At 45.7% G+C, this 23,981-nt stretch overlaps 1 long non-coding RNA gene across 1 annotated transcript in view; it reads left to right on the top strand.

The window, feature by feature from the left end:
- Nucleotides 1-23,981, top strand: part of LOC138504688 (uncharacterized) — a 92,982-nt gene that overhangs the window by 16,886 nt on the left and 52,115 nt on the right. The window contains exon 2 of the long non-coding RNA XR_011279901.1: nucleotides 21,432-21,553. This is a non-coding gene — a long non-coding RNA (uncharacterized lncRNA). The remainder of the gene's footprint in view (nucleotides 1-21,431; nucleotides 21,554-23,981) is intronic.

Raw genomic sequence — 23,981 nt, 5'->3', positions numbered from 1 at the left:
AGGTGAGAAAGAGAGAGGAGATGAAGATGACACCCAGGTTTTTTACATCACAAAAGGGTGAGGAGAGGGGGCCCAAGGAGGGCAGCCAGAGAGTGGGAGAAAAGGAGGGGGCAGGAGTCCCAATGAGGAGGATCTCGTTCTTACTGGCATTAAGGCAGAGATCGTTATCAGCACACCATGCCTGAATAGCAGTCAGACAATCGGAATGGGGGAGGAAGGAGTGGAGGTAGAGGAGGGAAGCTTACGGGAGAGCTGTGCTTTATCACGTTTTATCAACATAACACTGGAAATGAGCAAAGAAAGAGGAGATCAAGTGGGCAAGTGGGGCAAGGTAGATGTTGAAAATCCACGGTGAGAGGATAGAGCCCTGAGGGATGCCGCAAGTAGAGAGTGAGGTGAAGAAGAGAAAAGGGCCTAGTTGAACCTGGGATGGTCGATCAGAAAAGAAAGAGGCCAACCAATCAAGTGCCCGGTACATGATGCCGAGGGTATCACAGAGCAGATTTATGAGGGTGCAATGATTGACCATGTGGTAGGCAGAGGACCGAATGAGGATGAGGACAAAGGGAGAGTTGGATTCGACGTTTGAGAGCAAGTCTTCACAGGTGTTTAGGAGAGCAGTTTCAGTGCCTTTGGCTGCTTTGAAGCCAGACTGGTGGTTGTGGAGACAGCCAACAGATTCAGTGTGATGGATTGGGTGGTGACCAACTCCTCCAAGAGTTTTCCCAAGAAAGGGGTTGTGGAGATAGGGTGGTAATTTGCCGAGCAGGAAGGGTCCGTAGATGGATTGTTTAGGAGGGGGTGCACAAAGGAGTGGGAAGGAGCCAGTGGCAAAGGAATGGTTGCAGAACTCAACCAAGGAGGAAGCAAAGGAGGCACTGTTGTCCTTGAGATCTCTAGAGGAGCAGGGAAGCACCTGTTTGGAGGAGACTTTCATAGAGCAGACTGTCTTGGTAATCTCATCTGGTGCTAAAGGTGAGGAGAGAAGGAGGGAAGGAAATAGGGGGTCAAGGGAGTACTGAACGAATGTGGCAGAGGGAGGGGGTAGAGGAGAATTATGTCAGGATGTCCTGAGTTTTATAACAATTGTCAAATATATTATTTAATTTTGACTTTCAAAGTGTAGAACAGCCGACACGTGTTTCGACCTTTGGTCGTTATCAAGGCTGTACAAATCATTACATTCGTTCAATATATCATAAAAAAGAAAGAGAAAATTCAAAAAACCATACCATATAGTGCCAACATGTCAGATCAGGATATGGGAAAATTCACGCCATAAGCAAGATATAAAATGAAAATTCAAAGAAAAATAAACAAAAGGCAATGGTTTAGTTTTTCCACAAAAAAATATATATTATTTTTTGTAGGAGAAAGCCAATTTTGGATTAAAAATTTTGGAATGTTAAGACCATTGGAACATATGGTATGTTAGGAACATAGACTTTCAGGTTGGTGAACATTTTATTTTTAATTTATGTTACAATATGGGATAAAACGCTTATGTAATTCATATTATTCAATTTTAACCTAAAGGGTCTACTATACAGAGACAGAAGATATAACCTATTGACATAGAGAGGGTAAGTTGCAACTCTATTGTCCAATGATGTATTTGGAATATTCACATATTCTCTGGTCATGTTGGAATGGCGTCACAGGGTGATAACCAGTAATCTGTGTAACTAATATATTGGGGTTGAGTATTACTATATAATCAGATGATAATTGGACACTATGTTGAACACACAGAATTAATATATTTATTTATCTATGTATTTATATTTTTTGTGGAAAAACTAAACCATTGCCTTTTGTTTATTTTTCTTTGAATTTTCATTTTATATCTTGCTTATGGCGTGAATTTTCCCATATCCTGATCTGACATGTTGGCACTATTTGGTATGGTTTTTTGAATTTTCTCTTTCTTTTTTATGATATATTGAACGAATGTAATGATTTGTACAGCCTTGATAACGACCAAAGGTCGAAACACGTGTCGGCTGTTCTACACTTTGAAAGTCAAAATTAAATAATATATTTGACAATTGTTATGTAACTTGAGGAACTTTTGTACCTATTCAGAAGAATTTTAGCACTAGTGATAATAGGTCTTACAATAAGTTGTTGGTGTGAGCGCGAGATATCCTCCCGAACTCTGATTTCTTTGTCTACTTTGTACAAACTTTGTGGGAAGTTTGAGGGAGTGATATTACTTGCTGCCGACCCCTCCGTATTTTCATTATATATATTTTTTGAAATTTGAGAGTGGAAAAGAGCGCACGCAATTTGTTAGCGATCCCACAACTTTTTGTATTTCTGTCCTGAGTTTTGGTTGTGAAGTGGGAGGCCAAAGCCGAGCAGAGGGCCTGGGAAGGAAGAGGAGAAGTGGAGACTGCAGTAGGATTGGCAAGTTCCTCACAGATTTTTAAACATTCCGCTGTTTTGTTGGTGGTCTTGGAGATGCAGGCCTTCTCTCCTTAATTCCCTCTCCTCCATTCCTCTCTGCCAGTCTCTAAAGTAGCTGGAAACTCTGGTTGCACACACCGTTACATGGCAGGTGCATTAACATGCCAGGCTTTCTTATTCGTGTTTAACTGGTGGCCCCCGGTTTGAAACAGCCAAGGACATGTGACCTAAGAGTGGGTGGTAACTGACTCACCACTTAAGAGAGAGAGCAGGGCAGAAGGTGAGGGGACACGCGGGTGGACAAAGTCCACCCACTTTTTTCAGAGGGTGGACTCAGTCCCCCCATCTAAAATGAGAAACATTGAAAGTCTTCTTTGAATTTATGAATTAAAGCCGACATCGGGGATCGCAGTCGTCAGGTTTGCAGGCCGCACACTTCACCACTGCACTTTATAACCTGATGAAAAATAACAAGCAACTAAAGGTGAAATGTCCCATTTCGGTACTGCAAGTTCCAGGGAAAACATTTGTATTAGATCTTGGACTTTAAAACATGCCCATCTTTTAACGTTTTCAAAAAAATATCCTCTCTTGATTTTGTTTTGTGTGTTGATTTTATGAAAGGCAAATGCCATTCGTCCTGTGCAAATTGGGTGGTTATGCAAAGCCAATTTATTGAACTGTGCATATTTCACCTTAATATGCTATTTTCTGGCGAAGACACATCCCATTTCGTTCGTTGATGTGTGCCCCCACTTTTATTTTTAGGACTTTGACCCCTTAGAGAGAGGGAGACAGAGACAGCAAATCATGGGGGTAAGGCGATGCGAGGCAGAGGAAAGAATCAAAGGAAAAGGGAAGGTTGTAAGGTGAGATGGCTGGAAATTAAGCTTCAGAAAGAAGGAGATAACCAGGAAAGAAATAATAGAAATAAAGGTAAATGTAAAAATCAAAGCAAGAATAATTAAACAAATTAAAGCAGAGCAAATAGCAAAAAGAGAGCGAGTGCAGCATGCCCACTGCCCCCAGAATGAATGATGAGGTGATGATGAGACGGTCTTCTTCCCACTTTGAAGTGAGCAGCACTTGATAATTTTGCAAGATGCACGCGAACGCTTCACCAACCCTGGGCACAGCAGGAGAGGAGCCAGTGAGGAGGTAAACAGTCACAACGTGCTCGCCTTTTGTGACTGCCTTCGCTTGATCCCGATGTTTTGTTATTTTGGTTTTTGAATGGGGGCAGCTGTGCCCTTTGCCCCCGTGTACTCTGCGCCGGTGTTCCTGGTCACTAGAAGGCACCCTTGAGTCATAGGAATGAAAGTACTATTTCGGGATAATATTCGGAAGGGTTGTGCTTCGATTGGGGTTCTAAACCTGTTTTCCAGATGTCTGCCCTTGATCATAGCTAGGTCTTCAATAGGTCATGATTTTGCTCCTTGCTTCTCGCGCATGCGTGGGTTGATCTTTCTTCGCCTTTGTTTCACGTCATGTTTTTGTGGTCGAGGGGTTCCCCCAATGGGAATGTACTGGAATGATGCCAATCACCTTGCATGGAAAAGTACTGAGGCTGGTAAACAGCGGTTCGAGGTGTTCAAGGTGTTTCACTACTCACATAAAAACTAATAAATGGCTACTTCCGGTTCAACGTTTTGGCACGACAATTTGTAGTGTTTCCTTGAGAGACCTCATGAATCTTTCCACTTTCCCTTTGGCTGGGGACCACCGAGGGGTGATATTTCAGTGTTTCAGAAACAGTTGTTTTCGGAGTTCCTGGCCCTGAAATGGAGACCCATTGTTAGTTTTGATTTATTTCCTTGGGGAGACCATGGGAGCCAGTATTTGCTAGAGCTTGGCCAGTACAAAGTTGGCTACTAGCGAAGGTACTAGTTCTACATCTGGACATCGGCCACAACCAGGAGATGTCTATCAGAAACTGTGCACAAGTCTCTACTAACCCACTCCTATGGGACCGTGCTCTGTGATTCCGGGATGGCTGGTCGAGGTTTATCCCCACCACCATTGAGCTGCCACAGTGCATGGGCAGCTGTTTCATATTCCATCAAGGCATGTATTCATATTGACATTTTATTTGTATCGCGCTCATAAACGTGTTTCAGATCGCGACGGGGCAAGGGAGGGGAACAAGGGAGTACAAAAACAACGATCTTACTAGGCCCAGTGACATTGAGAATGCGCAAGTGCTTGGGAGAGGGAAAGTGGAAAGTGCATGGGAGGGGGGGGAGAAGTGAAAAGCGCTGAGCAAAGTAATACATATAAATAATAAATAAAGAAAGAAAGAAAGAAATAAATAGTAAAAGGAAACAAACAATGGTAGTGAAGCCAGAATGTGGCAAGTGCTAAGGTATAAGGCAACAGGGTGTGACAGATAAGTGCAGAAAAAAAGGGGTGGCTGTATGGTTACAGATACAGACCCCAGTGCGAGGGATCGCCAGGAGGCAGTGCAGGTGTGTGGCAGGGTGAGTAGGTACCTGGCCCCGAAAGCTGGAGGGTGAGCCAAGTGTGCAGTGCAGAGATAGAGAAGGTCAGCAGGGGAGAGGAGGAGCAAAGGCAGAAGCAAAGAGGAAGGTCCTAAGGTGCTTCTGGAACCAGCGATGGTTTTCCTCAAGCTTCAGAGTGGCAGAGGGGCTGTTCCAGAGGGAGGACGCAGTCGAAGACAGAGATATACCCCCAGCTCGTTTCTTTGAAAAACGACTAACCTTGAGGGAGTTAGAGGTAGAGGAGCGAAGAGCTTGGGAGGGAAGGTATTTACGGAGGGACAGCTGACGGTATTTTGGACCCAGGCCCCAGAAAGCCTTGTTGACAATGCAAAGGGTTTTAAATTTAATCCTTGCAGCCACTGGGAGCCAGTGGAGAGATTTCAGGGCTGGAGAGATACAATCCCAGGGCTTGAGGTCAAGGACAAGTCTTGCAGTCCTGTTCTGGATAAATTGCAAAGGGCGGAGAGAAGAAGTAGGTAGATTTAGAAAGAGGCTGTTACAATAATCCAACCTAGAGAGAACCAGGGCTCGAGAAACAGAGAGCTTCCAGGGGAAGGAGAGGAAAGGCAGAATACCTCTGAGGAGGTGCAATAGGAAGTTAGATTTTTTAGAGACATCAGAGATGCGGGCAGAGAAGGAGAGCATGGAGTCAAAGATGACCCTGATGTTCTTAGCCTCACAGGTGGGAGTAGGAGGAGGGCCAAGGGAGGCCGGCCAGAGAGAGACAGGAAAGGAGGGTGACAGTGTGCCAATGAGGAGGCTTTCCGTCTTGCTGGCATTCAGGAAGAGATTGTTGGCAGCACACCACTCCTGAATGGCAGATAGGCAGTCAGAGATGAGAGAAGGAGAGGAAGTGGCTGAGGGTAGCCTGGAAATGAGTTGTGTCATCAGCGTAGCACTGAAAGTTGGAGCAGAAAATGGCCATGCAGTGAGCGAGAGTTGCCAAGTATTGGTTGAAGAGCCAGAGTGAGAGGTTAGACGCCTGCGGAACTCAACAGGTAGAAAGGAAGGACCCAAGTTGGACCTGGGAGGGTCGATCGGAGAGGAAAGAGGTTAGCCAGGCCAGAGCCTGATCGGTGATACCCAGGTTTTCATGGAGACGGCTGAGCAGGATGGTATTGTTGACTGTGTCAAAGGCAGACGAGAGATCGAGTAGGATAAGGACAGAGGGGATGTAAGAATCAAGGTTGGATCTTCACAGATGTTCAGGAGAGCAGTTTCCATGCTTATGGCAGCTCTAAAGCCAGATTGATGGTCATGGAGACAACCAACAGAATCAGAGAGAAGGTTAAGCTGCGGATTGGCCAGCTTTTTCAGGAGTTTGCCCAGAAAGAGAGTGATGGAGATTGGGCTATAGTTAGCACGACAAGAAGGGTCAACTGTGGGTTTCTTGAGAAGAGGGTGCACAATAGGGTGCTTCAGAGGGGATGGCAAGGCTCCGGAGGTGAAGGAGAGGTTGCAGAAATCATCCAAAGCAGGAGCGAGGGTGTCATTGTGGTCCTCAATGGTTTTGGAAGAACAGGGATGGACCTGTTTTGGCAAGACTTTCATAGATCGGACTTGTGTAGAGACCTTATTGGGGAGAAGAGAGGAAAGGAGGAGAAAGAGGGTGGGGAGTGGCTGGCTATAGGAGGGCCAGAGATCAAAGAGGGAGAGGAGAGGGTGGACAAGATATCCTGGGTTATAGAGATGAAGTGAGAGGTAAGGGCTGTGTAAAGGGTCTGGGAGGCGACAGGAGAGTTAGAGACTGCAGCAGGGTTGGCCAGCTCCTTGCAGATTTTAAAAAGTTCGGCTGTGTTGTTAGATGCCGCAGAGATATGGGCTTGAATGTGGGCTCTCTTCTTAGTGTGGACAGAGAGTCAGTATTGCCTTTGGAGCAGGCGACAGGCCAGTTTGTCACAGGATGAACAAGAAGCCCTCCATTTCCTTTCAGCCACCCTGCACTTACGTTTAAGTGTAGCATGGTCAGAGTCACACCAAGAATTGCACTTGGCTTTGCGCTTCAAACAGACCCTCATGACAGGGGCAAGAGCATCAAGAGTATTGGAAATAGAGGAGTAGAGCATAGACAGGGCTGTGTCAGGGTGTGAGTCAGCTGGAGCAGGAGGGCTGGGAGAGAAGGCGGCGACGAAAGCCTCAACTGACACACGCTTCATGGGCCGGATGTCCGAGAAGGTAGGTGGCAGTGTTGGGGTAGGCATGCCCTGGGGGGAAGTAGAGGGGGAGATGAGAGGAGAGGAGGGAGTGATTGCTCCAATATAGAGGGGTGGTCAGAGAGATGGAAAGGGGGAGGTCAGAGGAGATCAAGACATCAAGTGCATGCCCTGCTGAGTGAGCCAGGCCAGAGGGGAAGATAGAAAGGGAGAGGGAATCACAAAGGTCATGGAAGAGTACAGAGGAGGAAGGAGAGTCTAGATGGATATTGAGGTCTCCAATAAGGAGGAGTTGATTGGTTGAGGCCAGGAGGGAGTAGGAGAGGTCCGCCCACTCAGAGAGAAATGAGGTGATCTGGCCAGGAGGCCGGTAGATAGTAGCAATGGTGAGAGAGTGACTGGGAGAGAGAGGGAGCCTGCAGACGAGGCATTCAAAAGAGCAGTATGTCTGCGTGGGAATGATAGAGGTATTAATCCACTCAGGAAAGTTCAGGGCTACACCCCCTCCGGGCCGGGTGGATCTGGGTACGGAGAGGATCTTGTTGCCATCAGGGAGGAGAGTGTCAAAGCTTGAGGCAGAGCTGGCTGTGTACCATGTCTCAGTAAGACCGAGGACATCGAGGTCGAGTTCTTCAAGGAGGTGTCAGAGGAGTGTTTGACAGCAGAGCAAGAGTTGAGAGTGGCAAGATGAAGTAGGTTGCCAGTCTTAAAGGCCTCCAGAAAGGGGTACAAAACAGAGGTACGCCCTGCGGAGGTGGAGAAGGAGCCTGAGGTGGGGCCGAAGAGGAAGGAGGAAAGAGCAAGGTAGCCAAGGAGGGGACAGCTGCGGATGGAAGGAAGTTGATGAGGTGAGGGAAGCGCCTATCAAAGAGGAGCAGATTGGCCAGAGGGTCTTGGGCCATAACGGTGCCATTATGGTAGACATTAATGATGACTATAGAAGAGTCGAAGAGAGCCATGAGAGCTCCCCAGCGGGTGCCACCATTAATAGGAGAGGAGGAGACAGGACAGAGCACAGAGATCATATGAAGAGTCCATAGATCTGGCGAAGGAACGACAAAGAGGATGTCGGTAAGGGTCTGTCTGGAGGAGGCGCTGAAATATGTATCAGCAATAGGGAGAACAGGTAGGTTTGGAGGCCAGGATATCCTTATAGATATTCCCAGAGACATGTCATTTCATGGATGGCTGCCATGGTCTTTAGAGTCTCCTAGGGTTCTGCATGTGCTAGCTGGACTACCCACCTGGTCATATTGAGAGGCAGTACAAGGTTATATTCATGAAAGCCATTGTCAGTGACTGATAGCTCATGTCAGATGGCAGGAAGTGCCTATAGAGCCCTTCTGGCCTCTGTGTTTTGATGATTCCTTCCCGACTGTACATTCTGATACCTTTAGGTCTGATAGGCCTGTATTGCAGTTTGTACTTGAATTTTCTCCAAGGAAAACGCAATAAACCCAGCAATATCCACCAGCATCCAAACATGTTCTTCAGTGTGAACAGCAATCGCTTGGGTTGTTGCAGGTCTGGGGTGCCCGGATAGTCTGTAGGATTTTGAGGAGTAGGCCGATACTTCACTTTGGAAGTACTCTTGCAGTTGTAAATCCCAATTTTCTATGCATGGTGGAGATCAGAGCCGTGGCATAGAGTATGCTGTTTGTGCTCAGTAATTACAGTAAAGTAATATTCATATCAGTAAAGATGGAAGTGCCAGCACCACCCTAGTACAGATGTGACCTCCTTTTCAGTCTGTGACTATTTTTGTTTGATAGGGGCAGGGCTGATTGGCATATGCAGAGGGGAGGATCTGCCCTGAGTGCAGGGTCGGACTGGGACGTAAAATTGGCCCGGGCACCAATCATAAACTGGCCCTCAATCATGAACTCAAATTCATTACTTTTCAGGAAGGTGGTTTGAGTACTACTCAAAGGGGAGTTTTGGGTAAACGTGATGTAAATAGTGCATTGTAAAGCCTATTTTGTTAGTAGCAGTGGTTAAAATGAGTGCAGTAACTCATTAAACTGACCCACTTTGGCCCAAAAACAAGCCCACATTGGAATGTTGGGCTGGCCCTTCGGGCATTGCCCCATGGGCCAGTCCAAGCAGGTCTGAGCGTCCATTTGAGGAGCCATGCCCCTAGCCTGCAAGGAATAGTGACAGCCACTAGTTCAGTTTCTCTCTTGGGATATTAGAATGCTATGCTGAGCTCACTGGACAAGGCTAGTTTAATCTCCTGAAATCCTTGTTCTTGACCTGGGCCCCCCACCTATTTAGACTGGCCTAAGGTAGTACATTAAGGGGTTCTGTGACAGTGGCTAGGTTTAGCATGAATCTACTGCAGTATGTCGCCTTGCCAAGAAAAGTATCTATTTGCTGAACACTTCTTGGGACAGCAGCAGCCTGAACATTTTTCAGATGGGCACACTCCTCTTACCTGAAATTATGTGAACAAAAAATGTCAGATTAATTTCATAGTATTCACCTTTGTTTCAATGCAAGTCTTCTGTCCCTCAATCTGTTCAACACCAACTGTAACCTTGTATGGTGTTGCTTTTTGTCCTCTGCTTAAATGAGTATGTCATTACACACACTTATAACTCTGAGAAGGTCAACTATGAACTCCGTGGTGGACAGTGTGAAAAACTTTGTCCGCTAAGGGTATTCTGAAATATAGTTGTTTGCTTCAACGAAGACCCACAGGCATCAAAACGGTGGAAATGTACCTGATGACCAGGGGTAATTGCAGGTGCCGGTACATGGCATTAAGTGTTGGGGTTATTTTCACTGTTGACAAAATACTTAATAAAAAGAAAAAAAAAAAAAGGTCCAAAACTATTCGATGTTGCTCAAGTCAGCCACAATTTCAACCATTGTGGGTGTGATATGCCTTTCTTGTTGGATAGCCTTATTCTGCAGTCTCATATCAACACATATTCTTACCTTGTCAGGTTGTTTGGCCTTTCTCGTCACCACCACTGGTGACACCCATGGGTGGGCGATGTACATTTTTAATAATTCCTTCTGCCACTATCTTTTCAATTTTGCTTTCGATGTGGAAGAGTATGCATGGGTGCTGAAGGGCTACAGGTTTCCCAGTGTCATTGACATGCAGTTATATCAATATTTCCTTTAATCAACCTACTTATCTGAACAGCTTAGTGTATTCCTCAAATAAGTCATCCAACCCACAAGCACTGATACTGTTCGCATAGCGTATGAGTTGTAGTTCTTTTGTCATATCATAGCTCATCAGTGTCTCTACCCCATATCAGTGACAAATTGAGCAGAACCATCTACGGTTCCAGGAAGCAACTCAAGACCTTCCTCTTCACTTCCGATTTCTCTCTTCCTCTCCCCTGCTGATGACCCGTCTGTTCCATGCACTGGTTCACCTGGCCACCCTATGAACCTGGGCCCAGATCCCTGCCTGTCCAGTTGAACCTTGCACTGCCTCTTGGCTCCCCCAGCACTTTTGGTCTGTATCTGTAACTCAGTTAAATTAAGGATTTGGAATGGCAACTTGCGCTCAACTCTCAAATAATTATTGAAAAATGAAATTTGATCAATAATAGTACTGGTGACAATTGTAATATTGAAGAAGCATATATTTAATTGCAGATGATGGACAGCTTGTCACCAATACTATTATTGGTCAAATTAAATTTTTCTATAATTATTTGAGAGTTGAGGGCAAGTTGCTATTGCAAATCCTTAATTTCACTGTTTTCCAGATCACAAACCCTGTGGGTGGTTTGTGGGAATAGTGAGCTTGCAGACACCCAACATTCTGTGCGTTATATACACTTTTCTCTTCTCTTCTCTCTCTTGTAACCTTACAATAAATAGAAAGTGGTCACTAGCACACAAAAAGCTTGGTCAAACCCACATTTTCAATACGTTGTATCTGTAACTCTGCAGTCCCCTCTCCCTGCACTTATTAGCCACCTGTTGGCTGCACTTTCTGATTTCCTGCACTGAGCCACCCGCTGGCTGCACTTTTTGATTGCCTCCCCCTTTTGTAGTTCTCCCCATCTCAGCGATTGCGCGATCTGAATGACTCAAGGTCTAGTAAGATCGTTGTTTTGTCCTCCATCTATTTCCCCCTCATTGTCTTGTCACGCCTAGAAACACTTGTGTACAGGCGCGTTATAAATTCCATATCATATCATAATAAATATTTTGGTTATCCCGCAATGCTGACCATGTTTGATTTCAGCTTTGAATGTGCCACTTTGGAAATGGGACATTCTTTCACAAACACCACATGTCATGTTGAACTTTGCCTTTCTTTTTGAAAATATCAACAAGTAGAATTGGGTCAACCATAGTGTCTTTTTTATGAGATGAGTTTGCTTGCTAATACTGTCCCCATGTGGGTAGCTTGTACATCTGAAAATGTGTGAAACCTCTCTAATTTCATAATATACTCTAGGGTCATCCCAGGTTTCCTAAAAAATAGTTATTGTAGTTTAGCAGATCAGCACTGTTGAATCATTTGCGCTCTCACCTCCTCATCAGAGTCATTGGTTGTGCATGGGCTCACCCGTTCTCACAGCTGTGCCTGGAATACCCTAGCAGTATTCTTGGAGATGTACTGACTTCGCAACAATTAACCCAACACACACAACAAAATCATCTGAGACATATGTATGGTGATTCACTTGCGTCAATCCAGACATCCTGGTAAGGACTGAACTGTACCGCGTCGCGCTCAGACAGAGCTAGGGGTATGGGCATGAGTCAAAACTAGATAGATCCGTGGGGACCAGCTTGCATCAGGCGCAGACTGGGATGTAGGGGCTGGCCGGAGTAAGAACAAAGATAGTATTGTAGAGATTAGCTAACACAACATATGGACAGAGAGATTAGAGACAGCCTTGCCATGCTGAAACCAGATAATTGTAAGGAAGAAATCTTGTCTAAATCTCAAAAGACACACAATATGAGTGTGCGTTTCTCCAGACAACAATGCTAATAACCAACCCTACTAAAACCTCACCCCCTCACACACCTCTCAAACTCTAACTAAACACAACCATACCTCTTAAACCACAGCAACCCGCACACACTTCACCACACCACAACAACACACAAACTACACAGAGCCTTACACAACCGCACACAACGGACTACGACCGGACACCATAGCAAAAAGCTCAGAAAACAGTGTTAACCAAACTGAAGCTGCCAAAACACCTCACAACTCCCTTGCTCTTTCTACAAACTTTGTCCTACTAACACGCCCTAACCCACTCCCCTTTCTTTCAGATCCGCCAGAGCGCCAGGGGACCACTACGGTGGTGATAGTGCACAGTATAAATATCCTTTAACATTAACATGAACTCTCCTGCACTTTTTTATGCCTGTCTCATAACAATTCTTCCATAATCAGCATTCACCTGTGGTTGTAAGTGAGTATTAATGGCCACAGCTAGCAGCATTATAGTCCTCTTCCCCTCCTGTGTTGTTAGGAGTCAGGAATAATTTTGGCATATCATCACCTGCCAATTATAGTAGTATGGAGCGTTTGGCTGCTGGCACTGTTTCTCCGGTAGCTCCAAGGTGAGGCCATCCACAGCTTCCACCTTTGTGCATTCCGTGCAGGTACTGCATGTGGTAAGGACAGGGGAATTTGGGCTACTGAGATCGCCTGTATGGATCTGGCCAACCTATCAGCCATGGTTCACTGTATCTTTCTGTTGTATTTTTTTAAATAGTTGGGCCATAAACCCATCAATCGTTGCCAGTGTTGTATGCTTGGAAATATCGCGAATGCAGGGCTGCTGTGAGCTTTGCTAAAACAAAAATGCACTCAATTGTTCTATGTTAGGAAACCTGCACAATGCATGCAGCATTCACTTGTATTGACTTCCGCGCACCATCGCAAGGGATGCACAACCTCCGGGTTTATCCCGGAGACTCAGGGTTTTCATGCTCTTCTCTGGTTCTCCAGGGAAAGAGCTTGGAGTCTCTGGGTTTTCGCAGCAGGCCCAGAGTAGCTGCTGCTCTGAGGCTCGGAACGGCTGGAGCAGTCAACATTGAAGCGGCTCTGGCGGGACTTGCCGCAACTGTGTCCCCGAAAAAGGTGTTTTTTAAATTTGCTGTGTTTTTCTAATTAAGGGTTACTTTTATTTGTTCCTGCCAGGGAAGCACTGATGAAAGGCTTGCTAAAATGTTAAAGAGATGTCTCAGCAGGACTATACAGGCTGCAGGCATTTCCCTTCATTATCTTTGTTTCTTTTAAGTAACCCAATTGGCATGTCTTATTGCAGACATTAGCAGACAAGTGTGTGGGAATGGTCCATTTCTCTATCAAGCCACAGCTCACTGGATGGGCTGCTTAACAGGGACATCATTTCACCAAAATGCCTGGGGTAGCGGAAGTGGCATCACAATGCCACGACCCCCAAAGTGACATAGCAGGAAGTGGTGGCATTTGAGCCGGCCCCCGTGTGATATCACAGGGAGTGGTGTCATTTGACCACGCTCCCACACGCCACCACAGGAAGTAGCATCATAAAGCATTATCCCTCAGTACACTAAGAAAAATACGGTTAGGATATCACTGTATTGTGACATTTCATACAAGAATGGATCATCATATGTAGCAGTGTGTCAAGGCTCATGATGACTTGGGAAGTGCATGAACCGAAATCCCCTCTTTTTGTAGATCTGCCCTGTTATACAGTGCGAAATCACATTCTGGGCAGACAGGGGCGGATAGGCGGTTATAGGGATAGGGTAAAACCAGGATAAAAGGGGAGAGAGAGAATATTTCACCAGAGAACATGTATTCTTGCAGTCGATGGCATCCACAATCTTTAATGATTTTGTCACTTGGACTTCATTACTCCTGCACAAAACAGACAGACGTCTCTGATTTTCATCTCCTTCAGAACCTAAAGCTAAGTTTAAAATGGGTTTGATTAGTGCATTGGCAAATACTGCTACCTGATCATCTTCCTGTATCTCTTCAAAGTGCTACCATAACTCAAGAGGAAAAAACATTTCAAGTTCTTGTTTCTATACATTACTAGCATCGCACTGTCAACCTTTAAAAACAAGTATAATTGGTTTGTTTCAGGTACACATCCTACCATACAAGGTCTGCAGAAGTTTGGAGTGTTACAAAACCTGAATACCAACATTGAAACTAGTCTGGTCCCACCCACTTGGGCAGTCCAGCCCTGGAATGGTAGGCAATTTGCCTCTGAACAAAAGTACCAACAGCAACCCCAGACACATTTTCGGCCTAGTTGGGACTCATCAATGAGGGGAAGCTGAGTCTCTCTATGCACAGTGAGCAAGGGGTCCACGTCGACATTACCCTGGGTAACTTAGGGTGAATCTCCAAGTCCCTAAACGTATATGCAAAAGTCTGGGAGCCTCTGTTAAAGGTGCAGTGAGCTGAAACGTGGTTGTAGACCCTCCTGAGTGGGAGAAATTCCATAGAACAGGGTATTTGACCAATGTTTTTTCTCAGTAGAGGGGCTCCCACACCCTTGTTTAATACACCATGATACCCTGCAAATGTGTACATTGGGTCATTTAGCATTGCCTCAGATGGTATATTTGGCATCCATTATGCATTAAAATGTTATTCTCTGAGATTCTATGATAGTTTTATAAATGGAGGAGAAGTGAGGAAAAGTGTCAGCAGTGCAATCTGAAGTCTGCTGTAGGCTGAGGCTGGAAGTGGAGATTGTGAACAATTAACGCTGGTGAAGGGCCTGTGGGAATGTGCCTATCCTTACAGTGCAGCGAGAGCTCTAGAAAGCAACAAAGCTAGCACATGTAATGTATAATCTGTGCAGCAATAGAATAATGCATTCTGCAGCGCAATGAAGGTGGTCGAATGGTTTTAAAAAGCCTGAGCACTCCCACACCCTGTGTCCCCGCCTACTTAGGGCTAAGCCCTATTTGACGGTCCTTCTGTAGGCATTTGGTCCCTTGAGAACCCTGGTGACTTCGAAGGCAGAGTAATGGATGATACGATCCCCTCAATAAGTGGCCTAACCAGGGCCAAGTCCTTAAAATTAAAGTGGGGGGACTCATCAACAAACGCACTGCTACCAGAAATTAGCATATTGAGGTGAAATATGCACATTTCATTAAATTGGCTTTGCATAACCATCCAAATTGCACAGGACGAATGGCATTTGCCTTTCATTAAATAAACACACACACAAAACCAAGAGAGGATATTTTCTTCTAATAATGTGTTTCTGAAAACGTTAAAAGGTGTGCATGTTTTAAGTTCCAAGAACGAATGCAAATGTTTTCCTTGGAACTTGCAGTACCGAAATGGGAATTTCACCTTTAGTTGTTTCTTATTTTTCATCAGGTTCAATAGTGCAGTGGTGAAGTGTCCAACCTGCAAACCTGACGACTGCGGCTCGATCGCGTTTAATTTATAAATTCAAAGAGGATATTCAATGTTTCTCATTTTAGCTGGGGGTACTGAGTCCGCCCTCTGAAAAAAGTGGGTGGACTCTGTCCACCCATGTACCCTCGACGTGAGCCCTGGCCCTAACCAAAGAAGACATTTTGAAAGCGGTACAGTCACAGACATTACTAAAAATAAGATCACTTCCTTTTTCAGTGTGCTGAATACGGAAAAGGGGACCACAGCACCAACGGCACCAGCCAGCAGAGCATGTCAGTGACTGACACTGAATTAATAATTGTAAGTACGCATGAAAATGTGGAGACTGCTGAAATGGAAGATATACTGGAGGAGAGCATAGCCTCTGATACACCGCTAACCCCGGAAAGGGGGATGGGGGATACAGCACTGTTATCTAGGAGAATGGCTCAACTACAAAATCTGTTAGAAAGGAGGAGTTCAATACATACGTGAAACAACTTAATCCCACTGATGATCAGCAAAATCAACCAGTCCTCCACGCACTAAATTATGTGCTATCCTCTTTTGTATGCTTATATGAAAATATAAAAATGGAAGTTAAGCTACATACAGCAATGTTCGAGTCGGTCACTAGTAAACTGGATTTACTAGCAAAAACAAATGAAATATGTGACTGCTTTAAAAGCCCAGTATTTGTAGCGACTAATATGGGTGAGTTTGCCGTATCTGCCCTAATTCCCCGAAACTGCCATTGTTGTGTTAGAAAGTGCGGAGCATACATCTGGTATACAAGGAGGGGTTGGAATTAATGATATGGCCCTTCACCCTTCATTCACAGCCACAATCAGTAACCAATTGGGGGCAGAGGAAGCAACATTCATAATAGAGTTTGGTGTTGAAGGCTCTTTGTGCGACAATCAGGACTTGCAACAAAGAAGGGACACCCAACTCGCAAGGAAATTAAAAAGGGGTAAGAAGCAGGAAAAACAAAGAACATTTCAGGTGGAGATAATCAACAGCGCAACTCGAGAACATTCTTGAGAATACTGCCTCAACTTTCCACACAAGTAACAACAAATAACGGAAATCCTAAAGGTCTGTTGGTATGTTCCAGAAAGAACTCTGGTAAAGATTTCCCAACGTGAGGACGCAATGATAATGGGAAGAAATCATGAGGAAGGGGCAGTGAGGCAGGACTGGGTCGTGGGCAGTAAAGACCTGCTGGATGGCCTATCCAAAGACTGAAAAATGATTTAGCACACATACTCCATCATCAGTTCAAAGAGCAACAAACTACGATTCAATTGGCCTTGTCTAGCCTAGAGCCAAACAAAGCAATGTGCCTTCAAGGTAACAAGTCTGCATCAACGGGTCCAGTAACAGTAGCACATAATGGGGGAGTCTGTCGTAGGGTGACCATATGTCGCGGTTGTGCTTGGACTGTCTCGGTTTTTGCTGCTCTGTCCCCCTTTCTCAAGAGTATGTCCCATTGGAAACTGCAGTGGTTCTGTTTTTTTGTAGTAGGTCTTCATAGCTGGCAGGCAGGAATGCAAAATATTGCATAGAAGAAATGCTGCATTTTACAACTGGAGATTGTGTTAGTGTCAGGAATAAGGCTGGAGCCGCAGGGGAGTGACAAGGTTTGCTCATTAAGCCGGTGCGGAAAAGAACTATACTTCCCAGCATTCCGTGGGAAGAACTGTAGTTTTACAAGCGCGCGTTGCCAGCTGGAATTGATTAAGGGCAGCATAAGGCAGCAACGCTCGCGCATGCAGGTGTGGCTTATTTTTTCCCGATGGGTGCGGTTGGAGCTGGACGCTGTTCGACTTCCACGGAATGGAGGTCTGATTACTGCTCGTGAGAACGCTGGAGCAAGGACGAAGCGGGGGGGCCGGCTGGCGGATTTCACGGCATTCTCTTCAAACTCCGAGTGGTCCCGTGGGGCCACTCGGAGCTCAGATAAGTACCGGGCACATTACGGGATGACAGCAAAGTATATTTAAAAGTGGATACTTGTTAAGACTTTGAATTCTGAATCCGCGTGTGTTAAAGGGCACACGGCAGATTGCTTCTACGCCCATCTGCTTTGTGTGATCAAACGAGCAATGAGTTTATGGCAAAAATGTTGAGTGCAGTTAACTCAGCAGTACACTGAAGAAATATGTTACAGGACACTCAGTAGTAAGAGTTTTTGGTGTAAAACATTACCCTTGTTCCTTGTCTGGGCATGTATATTACTGCTATATGTGTTTCCCGTGTTGCTTTAGTTTGCCCAATGGGCCATGTGTCATGTATTGCATATATGAAATATAATTCCATTGTTTGTGTTCATCCTTGCTTGCTATATGTTCATCTTGCTACATGTTTACACGTATTAAGGTGTGTTTAGATGATCTAGGAAGTAGGTTAGGAGTTAGGATTAATAGAGTATTACACAAGGTTTCGTATGAGTAATGAACTATATAGGGAGGTTTTTCCCTGTGCTTCCCCCTTCCCTATCCAATGTAGGAGTTCCCTAACGCTCTATCCGGTGTTCCTAACTTCCCCCTACCCTATCCGCAACCTCTCCCTAACTCCTCTTCCCCCCATTGGCTGCCACGTGGTGTCTTGTGTATTATATCAGGTGCCTGTGCCAACCACGGTGGGAGGGTCAAATTCATTCGGCTTCTGTGGTTCGGGGGAGAGTGTTGATTTCTCTCCTCCATTATTGTGTGCATTGTGACATAATAAGCTACCTCCATATTGGGATACTTACAACCACCAAAGCTAAATGGAACAGCCTCCTCCGCCTTTGGCCGATGTGCTAAAAGCTCTTCAAAATATTCAGTTAGAATTAGCACATGCACGTCAAGAGTCTGATGATTTAAAGACACAAGTACAAGGTTTGGTGGCTCAGCGAACCCCCTTGGAGGGGGCTAGTGGGTCTAATGCTAGAGAACCATCTACAAGTCAAAACGCTACAGTTATTGTTCAACCTCCTAGTAGTGTACCGTTAGCAGCACCCGAACGGTTTGCGCGTGATCCTCGGAAGTATATGATGTTTCTTACGCAATGTAGATTGCATTTTCTATGTAAACCCACAGCATTTGAAACCATTCAGGCCAGAACGGCATTTGTAATATCATACTTGACGGGGGATGCGGTGGCCTGGGCAATGCCCTTCGTTCAAAAGGATGACCCTTTGCTCTATAATTGGGATGGGTTTTTGATGGAATTTGGTAGGCTGTTTGATCAGCGGGAGATGTCTTTGGCACAAGATAAGGAATTATTAGGGTTAAAGCAGAACACTAAAGACCTGGTAACGTGTGTCACCCAATTTAATAGATTGGTGATTGAAACAGAATGGCCAGAGGCTAAACAAATGGTGTTATTTTATCAAGGATTAAAGGAAGAACTAGAGGATGCCATTGCTCAAATGGAGGCGCTACCTAAGACATGTACAGCTATGATAGACTAGATCACAGAATGAACGAGAGAAAAGGTGATAGAAAAAGACCGGAAGCTGCTCCGTTTGTGAGACTAGATAAAAGTAGAGGAGGAAGGTTGAGTGAGGTGGAACCCATGCAGATTGGTAGCATCAGAGGACCTCTATCAGCAGCGGAAAAGGAGAAGCGTAAAAGTAACAATTTGTGTCTGTATTGTGGACAGGCAGGTCATTTTATCCGCACCTGCCCTAATACTCCTCAGAGAGGGGTGGGTGGGGACAAGAGCCAGAAGGAAACGGTAAAAGAGATGGACCAGCCTTAGGGGGAACACAGGTGACTGGCCCGAGTGAAGTAAGGTTCCCCAGATGGGTAGCAAACACAGTTGGAAGTAAAACCTCTCACTTGTATATATTGGTGACATTGTGTTTTCCTTTGTCTAAGAAGGAGGTATGGGCAAAGGTTGATTCAGGGGCTACTGGAAAGTTTGTAGACATTACTTTGGCTGAATATTTAGGATTACCAGTACTGGATAAGGACAGGGTGGAAGGAGTGCAGTCAGTGGATGGTTCCCCGTTGGTATCAGGACCAATTTGGAAGCAAACAGAGAAACTAGAGATGGTATGTTCATCAGGTCATCAAGAGGAAATCCCTGGGAGAGACTCTACCAAGTCTTTAGCTCACTGTCCCTTTCACAGAGAAGACATTTCCCCGAGAGGCAACAGTTTCACCTCACTGATGATGCCCAACAAGGCTGAAACACGTGTATGGGGTTACTGATGGTACTCTTGTTCAGAGGAGAATTGCCTAGCATTTCGGCGCTGGACTGCCCCTGGGCAGGACAAAGGCTGATATGCAGGGAAATGTCTTCTCTATGAAAGGGACAGTAAGCTAAAGACTTGGTAGAGTCTCTCCCAGGGGTTATTCACCCAAGAACAGGTCATTGGGCTGTGTTTGTGCTGGTAGAGAGATTCCCAGACCCCCCTTTGTTTTGCATTAATTAACTTTGGGATTCACCCTAAGTTAACAGGGCGATCCAGATATGGACCCCTTGCTCACTGTTCTTAGAGAGGCAACAGTTTCACCTCACTGATGATGCCCAACAAGGCTGAAACATGTGCATGGGGTTACTGATGGTACTCTTGTTCAGAGGTGAATTGCCTAGCATTTCGGCACTGGACTGCCCCTGGGCAGGAAAAAGGCTGATATGCAGGGAAATGTCTTCTCTGTGAAAGGGCAGTGAGCTAAAGACTTGGTAGAGTCTCTCCCAGGGCTTATTCACCCAAGAAAAGGTCATTGGGCTGTGTTAGTGCTGGTAGAGAGATTCCCAGACCCCCCTTTGTTTTGCAATATAGTAGGGGAAGTCAAGACAATTATTGCCCCAGAAAAAGTCATTGGTGCAGTTACTAAACAATTAACTGACCAAATAAAGAAGGTTCTACCACTGAGTCAAATGCAGAAGTGGAAGGATAGTGATTCAACACGAACGGTGCGGGAGGGGTTGCCTTACCATCAGGGGCATTTGTACTTACCCACCAAGGAATTACAGGAAAAGGCATTGTATTGGTGCCATAATTCTCCTTTAGCAGGACATGCCAGGCAGAGGAAAATACAAATCATGTTATAGAAATATTTTTGGTGGCCTACATTGAGACAGTATGTGGAGAAGTATTTGTTACAATGTGAAAATTGTGCGCGTAACAAGGCTGAGCATGTTAAAAAAGGAGGGTTCTTACAACCATTGCCCACCCCTGAAAGAGCATGGACTCACCTGTCAATGGATTTTATTACTGACCTACCGCCTGATAATCAGTTTGATACCATTTGGGTGGTGGTGGATTTTCTGTCCAAACAAGCCCATTTTATTCCATGTGTTGGAATTCCAAGGGCAGGCAAGTTGGCAGAGTTATTTTTACAACATGTGGTCAGATTGCATGGCTTGCCAAAGAGCATTGTTTCAGATAGGGGCTCGCAGTTTACATCCAGGTTTTGGCGTGCTTTCTGTCGGATGTTGGGAATCAACTGTGCTCTGTCTACTAGTTATCACCCCCAAACTGATGGACAGACAGAAAGAGTGAACCAGACTTTGGAACAATACCTGAGAGGTTAGCCGGGGGATGGGAGAGACTCGTGGGTGCAGGCACTGTAGCTGGCAGAGTTTACATATAATAACACTTTTCACAGTTCCTTGGGAATGGCACCTAATGAATGTTTGTATGGGCATGAACAAAACATGATACCTGAACAACTACCGGATATGGAAAATATGCCAGTGTTACAAGAGCGAAAACAGTTGCTTCTGAAGGTCAGACAGAGGGCACGCACAAATTTGGAGAGAGCCAAAGAAGCATATAAGAAACAGGTGAATAAACACTGGCAAGAGAGTCTTCAGTATAACGTGGGGGATCGGGTTTGGTTATCAACATAAAATGTATCCTTGGTGGGATCACGTAAATTCATGCCTCGGTTTATTGGTCCTTATGAAATATGTAAGTGTGTATCAGATACTGCAATGAAATTGCGTTTGCCAAAAACTGTCCCGGACAGCCGGTATTTCATGTATCTTTACTTAAACCTGCAGCTCCCGGAATGAAGACCAAACGGCCCCCACCTATTGTAAAGGATGGACAAGAGGAATATGAGGTGAAAAGGATTTTGGATGTCAAAAGGAAGAAGCAGCAACTATGGTACTTGATTCAATGGGTAGGTTATGGACCAGAAGATTGTTCATGGGAACCAGCAGAGGCAGTACATGCCCCCAGGTTAGTGAAGTTAGTTCATTTGAGACATCCGGCAAAACCTGGTCCTGGGAAGAGGCCTGGGAGAGGAGGTAATGTCAGGAATAAGGGCTGGAGCCGCAGGGGAGTGACAAGGTTTGCTTATTAAGCCAGTGTGGAAAAGAACTATACTTCCCAGCATTCCGTGGGAAGAACTGTAGTTTTACAAGCGCGCGTTGCCATCTGCAATTGATTAAGGGCAACATAAGGCAGCAACACTCACGCACGCAGGTGTGGCTTATTTTTCCCAATGGGTGCGGTTGGAGCTGGACGCTGTTCGACTTCCACGGAATGGAGGTCTGATTACTGCTCGTGAGAATGCTGGAGCAAGGACGAAGCGGGCGGGCCGGCTGGCGGGTTTCACGGCATTCTCTTCAAACTCCGAGTGGCCCTGTGGGGCCGCTCGGAGCTCAGATAAGTACCGGGCACATTGCAGGATGACAGCAAAGTATATTTAAAAGCGGATACTTGTTAAGACTTTGATTCTGAAACCACATATGTGTTAAAGGGCACACAGCAGATTGCTTCTACGCCCATCTGCTTTGTGTGATCAAACGAGCAATGAGTTCATGGAAAAAATGTTGAGTGCAGTTAACTCAGCAGTACACTGAGGAAATATGTTACAGGACACTCAGTAGTAGGAGTTGTTGGTGTTAAACATTACCCTTGTTCCTTGTCTGGGCATGTATATTACTGCTATATGGGTTCTGTGTTGCTTTAGCTTGCCCAATGGGCCATGTGTCATGCATTTCATATATGGAATATAATTCCATTGTTTGTGTTCATCCTTGCTTGCTATATGTTCATCTTGCTACATGTTCACACCTATTAAGGTGTGTTTAGATGATCTAGGAAGTAGGTTAGGAGTCAGGATTAATAGAGTATTACACAAAGTTTCGTATGAGTAATGAACTAGATAGGGAGGTTTTTCCCTGTGCTTCCCCCTTCCCTATCCAATTTAGGAGTTCCCTAACCCTCTATCCGGTGTTCCTAACTTCCCCCTACCCTATCCACAACCTCTCCCTAACTCCTCTTCCCCCCATTGGCTGCCACGTGGTGTCCTGTGTATAATATCAGGCGCCTGTGCCAACCACGGTGGGAGGGTTGAATTAATTTGGCTTCTGTGGTTCGGGGGAGAGTGTCGATTTCTCTCCTCCATTATTGTGTGCATTGTGACAGTTAGTTTGTGATAAGTTAGTTATAATATGTGTTTCTTTGAACAGTAACACTTAAACCCCTTTCTCCTCCAAACGCTACTGAAGTGTAGTGCCTTTAGAGCCACTTTCAAGAATTAGTCCTACTTTTCTGTTACTTGCCCTACCCCGATTTTTCTCTTTTTAAATCTGGTCACCCTGTGACTATGGGAGAAAGCAGTGCGGGCACGAGTGCTGCTCACTCGTGTGCCGGTTTGGGTGGGGGAGCTCAGTTAATGCAACCAGTATCGGGCAGTGACTGAAGCCAAAGCAAAAGATCCCTGCAAACGGGTGTACAGCATTCTAAGCGGTGCTGCTGCTTCTACAAACGTTTGTTCTCTATACTAATCGACCGAAATTCAATAACCCTTGTCTTGGCCCACCACCACGTAACCAGTTAAGCCATCAGCAGAGGATAGAGCCCAGAGAAAATAGGTTGTTGCTGGAAGGCATTTTCAAGGATGACTACCCAGCTGCGATGAATAAAAGAAACATTCTGCTTCTGTTTGCCAATATACCAAACTCTGCCAACCAGATTCATGCCCGCGTTACATCGGTACACAATGCTGATGCTACCTACTCTGCTCGCGCCCTCCTGGTCGCGTCACATGGCGAATGCCCGAAATCCTTCCCTCAGGCTACATGAGCCCCGGCACCCAAGTGCCACCTCTCGTTTCACCAGTTCTACCAGACCACTGCCCCTTGAGGTAAGGTTCCGAACACACCGGAATGTGACCGTCTATCCTACCAAACTCTCTGACCCTGATACCACTGTGAGGCCTGCCTCGGCGGTCACGGCCGGCGCCGCGGCCCTGCAGGCAGGCACAGCGGCCCGTGACCAGCAGCACGCCACACGACGAGGAGAGGAGGACCCACCCCACCCAGCAGAGCACACTATCGACACCCTGCTAGTCTTCTCGCACTCGAGTCTTACCTTTTTTGCTTCTTTTGGAGCTATCTCGCAGCGCGAGGGAGAGAGAACCAGCAGTGAAGCACACAACACGTGCCTCTGCTAGGCGAGGCAAAATGGAGGAACCCACATGCGGCACCATGCTTGCTGTAGTAGCCACGCCCCCTCAGATGGCCTCAAATGTTTGAGTGTGCATATGGTGACAGGTAGGTCCTGCACTGCATCTTAGTTTGCAGAAGAGTGCAAACTGC

Source organism: Ambystoma mexicanum, chromosome 11, assembly GCF_040938575.1.
Source record: "Ambystoma mexicanum isolate Mex_15411 chromosome 11, UKY_AmexF1_1, whole genome shotgun sequence".
NCBI classification, from domain to species: domain Eukaryota; kingdom Metazoa; phylum Chordata; class Amphibia; order Caudata; family Ambystomatidae; genus Ambystoma; species Ambystoma mexicanum.
Note: the sequence above shows the minus strand (reverse complement) of the source record. Positions and strands in the feature narration are given on the sequence as shown.